The sequence below is a fragment of the Cryptomeria japonica genome, unplaced genomic scaffold, assembly GCF_030272615.1.
Source record: "Cryptomeria japonica unplaced genomic scaffold, Sugi_1.0 HiC_scaffold_640, whole genome shotgun sequence".
In the NCBI taxonomy this organism is placed as follows: domain Eukaryota; kingdom Viridiplantae; phylum Streptophyta; class Pinopsida; order Cupressales; family Cupressaceae; genus Cryptomeria; species Cryptomeria japonica.
Window position 1 is genome coordinate 14576 of NW_026729438.1, and position 6172 is coordinate 20747.

At 62.2% G+C, this 6172-nt stretch overlaps 1 non-coding gene across 1 annotated transcript; it reads right to left on the minus strand.

The window, feature by feature from the left end:
- Positions 1-3228: 3228 nt before the first annotated feature.
- LOC131872530 (5S ribosomal RNA) lies at positions 3229-3347 on the minus strand. The gene has a single exon (XR_009370670.1). It is a non-coding gene; the product is annotated as a 5S ribosomal RNA (ribosomal RNA).
- Positions 3348-6172: the final 2825 nt, after the last annotated feature.

Genomic DNA, 6172 nt, shown 5'->3' on the forward strand with positions numbered 1-6172 from the left:
TTAAAATCTCATTTTTTTTTGCCTTTTTCTGGAAATTAGTGAAGGCAGCGCATCAAAGGTGCGCACCTCGCTGCCCACCACGGTGCGCAACGCCGGTGGGCACCCGGGAGTGCTTCGAAGTGTGCTCCAAGGTGCTGCGTGCACGTTGTCGGAGCCCGGTTTGCCCCGGGTGCGCACCTCGCGTGCACCTTCGTCGGGGTGGGCACCTTGGCTGGGTTTGCCCCGGCTGCGCTCCGAAGCGGGGTTATTGGAGCGCCGCCTCTTTTTTTGTCGGAGCGTTTGGTGGGGTTTCTCGCATTGGCTCTTCCGAGGCCCGGTTGCCACCCTGGCGCGCACGAAGTCGGAAGTAGGGTTAATTGCCCGGGTGCGCACCTTTGCCAGGGTGGGCACCTTACCTGGGCTGCGCACCAGGGCGGGCTCAAGATGGCACGCGCGTTCCGTTTTTTTCACTATCTTTCAAAACGGAAATTTTAAAATCTCCTTTTTTTTTTGCCTTTTCTGGAAATTAGTGAAGGCAGCGCATCAAAGGTGCGCACCTCGCTGCCCACCTTGGTGTGCTCTGAGGTGCGCACCCGGGAGCGCTACGAAGTGTGCTCCAAGGTGCGGCGTGCACGTTGTCGGAGCCCGGTTTGCCCCGGGTGCGCACCTCGCCTGCACCTTGGCCGGGGTGGGCACCTTGGCTGGGTTTGCCCAGGGTGCGCTCCGAAGCGGGGTTACTGGAGCGCCCCCTCTTTTTTTGTCAGAGCGTTTGGTGGGGTTTCTCGCATTGGCTCTTCCCAGGCCCGGTTGTTGGGTGCGCTCCCACCCTGGCGCGCGCGAAGTTGGAAGTTGGATTAATTGCCCGGGCGCGCACCTTCGCCAGGGTGGGCACCTTGGTGCGCACACCTTGGCTGGGCTGCGCACCAGGGCGGGCTCAAGATGGCACCAGCATTCCCTTTTTCTCACTATCTTTCAAAACGGAAATTTTAAAATCTCGTTTTTTTTTTGCCTTTTATGGAAATTAGTGAAGGCATCGCATCAAAGGTGCGCACCTCGCTGCCCACCTTGGTGTGCTCCGAGGTGCCCACCACGGTGCGCAACGCCGGTGCGAACCCGGGAGCGCCCCGATGTGTGCTCCAAGGTGCGGCGTGCACGAAGTCGGACCCCGGTTTGCCCCGGGTGCGCACCTCGCGTGCACCTTGGTGCGCACACCTTGGCTGGGTTGCGCGGCCTGGTGGGCACCATGGTGCGCACCAAGGAGCGCTCCGAAGTGTGCTCCAAGGTGCGGCGTGCACGAAGTCGGAGCCCGGTTTGCCCCGGGTACGCACCTCGCGTGCACCTTCGCCGGGGTGGGCACCTCGGCTGGGTTGCGCGCCCTGGTGCGCACCAAGGAGCGCTCCGAAGTGTGCTCCAAGGTGCGGCGTGCACGAAGTCGGAGCCCGGTTTGCCCCGGGTGCGCACCTTCGCCGCGGTGCGCACCATGGCGTGCACGAAGTCGGAGCCCGGTTTGCCCCGGGTGCGCACCTCGCGTGCACCTTCGGCGGGGTTGCGCGCCCTGGTGGGCACCATGGTGCGCACCAAGGAGCGCTCCGAAGTGTGCTCCAAGGTGCGGCGTGCACGAAGTCGGAGCCCGGTTTGCCCCGGGTGCGCACCTCGCGTGCACCTTCGGCGGGGTTGCGCGCCCTGGTGGGCACCATGGTGCGCACCAAGGAGCGCTCCGAAGTGTGCTCCAAGGTGCGGCGTGCACGAAGTCGGAGCCCGGTTTGCCCCGGGTGCGCACCTCGCGTGCACCTTCGCCGCGGTGGGCACCATGGCGTGCACGAAGTCGGAGCCCGGTTTGCCCCGGGTGCGCACCTCGCGTGCACCTTCGCCGGGGTGGGCACCTCGGCTGGGTTGCGCGCCCTGGTGCGCACCAAGGAGCGCTCCGAAGTGTGCTCCAAGGTGCGGCGTGCACGAAGTCGGAGCCCGGTTTGCCCCGGGTGCGCACCTCGCGTGCACCTTCGCCAGGGTGGGCACCTCGGTGCGCACACCTTCTCAATGTTTTCTTGCCTTTTCTGGAAATTGGTGAAGGCAGCGCATCAAAGGTGCGCACCTCGGTGTGCTCCGAGGTGCGAACCCGAGAGCGCTCCGAGGTGCCCACGAAGTCGAAAGTCGGGTTAATTGCATTGTTTTCCCCGGGTGCGCTCCGAGGTGCGCAACATCGGCGCGCACCAAGGAGGGCTCCGAAGTGTGCTCCAAGGTGCGCACGATGGCGTGCACCTCTGGTGCGCACGATTCGGAGCTCGGTTTGACCGGGGTGCGCACACCTTGGCTGGGTTGCGCACCTTTTGTGCGCTCCAAGGTGCGCACGAAGTCGGAGCTCGGTTTGCCCCGGGTGCGCACCTTCGCCAGGGTGCGCACCTTGATGCGCACGCCTTGGCTGGGCTGCGCACCTTGGTGGGCGCCATGGTGCGCACCTTTCGTGCGCTCCAAGGTGCGCACGAAGTCGGAGCTCGGTTTGCCCCGGGTGCGCACCTTGGTGGGCGCCATGGTGCACTCCGAGGTGCCCAAGATTGGTGCGCACCAAGGAGCGCTCCGAAGTGCGCTCCAAGGTGCGCGCGAAGTCGAAAGTTGGGTTAATTGTCCGGTTTGCCTCGGGTGCGCACCTTGCGTGCACCTTCGCCAGGGTGGGCGCCTTGGTGCGCACACCTTGGCTGGGCTGCGCACACCTTGGCACCCGCGTTTCCTTCATTTTAAATTTTTTTTTTTTACAATCTCTCAAGTGGGAAATTCTATAATCTCAACTTTTTTTGCCTTTTCAGGAAACTTTTGAATGGAGCGCATCATTGGTGCGCTCCGAAGTGTGCTCCAAAGCTCTCTCCAGCTGCGTGCACCTGCCCCGGCCGCGCACCCGGCCCCGCCCAGCTTCGCTCACCTGTCCCGGGCGTCTGGTGCGGAACCTTAGAGTAAGAAACATCACCGTGCACCTTGGCCAACGTGCGCGACTCGACCGAGCGCGCACTGGCCGAGGTGCACACCGATTTCACCTGGGTGCGCGCGCAGCACCTCGGGCGCACCGGGGTGCGCGCACAACGCCCGGGTTGCACCGTGGCCTGTGTGCTCGGGGTGCCTCGGGTGCGTGCTCGGTGTCGCCCCCGCGCGCGCGGTAGTGCGGGCAGCGCACCCCGGCCCGGCCCGGCCCCGACGAGAACGCAAACGGGCAAAAGGTTTATTCAAATAGCATTGCGACGCCCGGCGAAAAACTAAAAAAGGGTGCAACACCGGGACTTCCCGGGAGGTCACCCATCCCAGTACTACTCCGGCCCAAGCGCGCTTAACTGCGGAGTTCTGATGGGATCCGGTGCACTAATGCTGGTATGATCGCACCCGTTATGAGCTTGTCGCAGTGTGTACTTAGCAAACCGCGACCCACGTGCGAATCCACCCCGGCCACCCACCCCCGTCGAGGTGCACACCCTCCCTCGCGAAGTGCGCCCCGTTCGCCAAGTGTGAGCCCTGCCCGGGTGCGCGCACCTTGCTAGGGCGTCGGGTGTGCACCCGGCCCGGCCTACGTGCGTGCACCTGGAGGGGGCGTCGTGTGCGTGCAGTGTCCCGTCTGCAACGCGGTGCCCACACACCACCTCGGGCGCAACGACCTGCGCTCACATGTGGGCCGAGTGCACCTTGGTGCATGTTCGGGGCGCCTCGGGTGCACGCTCGATCTTGCCCCGGTGCACCAAGGCGCTCGGTTTGCCCCGGGTGCGCACTTGGTGCAAGGTGGGCACCCAAAATAGGGATCAAGCACCAAAACACAAGTTTCGGGATGCAAAATGGGACCCAAGGACCACAAATGCGTTCCAAGACCCATGATGGGTCCACGAGAACAAAAATGTGTTCCGAGACTTAATAAACAAATATTGGGTTTTAGGAGAAGAAACATGCTCTGATGCCCAAAACGAGAATCGACCCCGAAAAGGCCACAGGCCAAAAGTGGGATGCGAGACAAAAAAAAATGGGACCCGAGGACCAAAATTGGGTTCCCAGGTCGAAGACAGGGCAACCGGACAAGAAACGACCTCTAAGGCTCGAAATGAGTCCCGACGACTAAAACTTGACAAGAAGCACCCATCAGGCACCCAACTCGACACCCATGGGATGCCGACCCACCCGGGCTTCCACCTAGCACACCTTGGCACCCACCCACCCTCGCACCCAACCTCGCACCCAACTTAGCACCTTTGAACCCACATTGGCACTCACCCTGACCCTGGCACCTTGGAACCCACATTGGCACTCACCTTGACCCTGGCACCCACCTTTGCACTCACCTTGGGACCCACCCTGGCTCCCACCTCGGCACCCACCCAGACACCCACCTTGGTTCCTTGGCACCCACCTTGGATCCTTGGCACCCACCCCGACACCCACCTTGGCACGCAACTTGGCTACTTGCCACCCACCTTGGCTCCTTGACGCCCACCCCGACAACCACCCCGTGACCTACCCTGGCTAGGGTTGGTGCACACCCACCCTGGTGCCCACCTTGGCACCCACCCTATGACCCACCTTGGCACGCACCTTAGTACCCACCCCGTTACCCACCCTAGGACCCACCCCGTGACCCACCTTGGCCAGGGTGGGTGCACCCACCCTGGTGCCCACCTTGGCACCCACCCATCCTAGCACCCAGCCTGTGACCGGGCTTGGAACCCAACCTTGCACCCGCACCCGTCTTGGCCAGTGTGGGTGCGCACCCATCCTGGCACCCACGTTGTGACACACCCTTTAACCCACGCACCCTAGCACCCACGTTGGCACCCACCTTGGAACCCAACCTAGCAACTTGGCACCCACCCCGTGACCCACCTTGGCATCCACCATAGCAGTCGCCGACTTGGCACCCACCTCGGCACCCACCTTGACACTTGTGGACCCACCTTGCCACTCACCCTAGCATCGACCCATCCTAGCACCCACCCTGGCACCTTTGCACCCTAGCACTCACCCATCCTAGCACCTAACCTGTGACCCACCTTGACACTCACCCTCGCACCCACCTTGGAACCCAACCTAGCACCCACCCACCCTGACACCAACCCTAGCACCTACCCACCCTTGCACCCACCCTGTGACCCATCTTGGCACCCACCCATCCTACCACTCAACCTATCACCCACCTTCTCACCCACCTTGGCATCCACCTTAGCACCCACCCACACTGGCACCTTGGCACCCACCTCGGGCAAGGTGGGTGCACACCCACCCTGGCACCCAATTTAGAACCCACCGAGCATGTTACCCACCTTGGCACCCACATTGCAGCCCACCCTAGTACCCACCCTATGACCCACATTGGCATCCACACCCTAGCACCCAGGCACCTCGACACCCGCCTTGACACCCACCCTAGCACTGAACCTGTGACCCACCTTGGAACTCACCCTAGAACCCACCCACCCTGTGAACCACCTTGGCATCCACCTTAGCACCCACCCACCTTGGCACCCACTCTAGCACTCACCCATCCTAACACCCAACTTGTTACCCACCTTGGCACCCGCCCTCGCGTCCACCTTGAAACCCACCCTAGCACCCACCCACGCAGGAGCCCACCTTGGCACCCAACCTAACACCCACGCATCCTGGCACCCAACTTGTGACCCACCTTGGAACCCACCCTAGTACCCACCTTTGAACCCACTATATCACCAACCCACCTTGGCACCCACCCTATGACCCTCTTTGGAATCCACCCTAGCACGCACCCACCCTGGCACCCACCATGGAGCGCACCCTAGCACCCACCCACCTCGGCACGCACCTCAACACCCACCTTGGTGTGCGCACTGCGCCAACCTCTCAAAGACCCTATGTGGTGCGCTCCAAAGTGTACACCTTTGGTGCGCTCCAAGGTGCGCACCTTTGGTGCACACCGAGGTGCACACCAAAGTGTGCACCGAGGTGAGCACCAAAGTGCACTCCAGGGTGCACACCAAGGCGTGCACCTTTGGTGCGGTCAATGCAAACGAATTCGGAAGTTGGGGTCGATGTCCTAATCGCTGCTGCAGACTACACGTATGAGAATCGGACAAATAGCTTTATATAGGGGAGGTGTTGCGTTTGATGGGTCGACTCCCCTGGTTGTGTGCACTGCACCAACTTCAAAGACCCTGTCTTGTTTAAGAAGTCAAAAGTTGGGGTGGATGTCCTAATC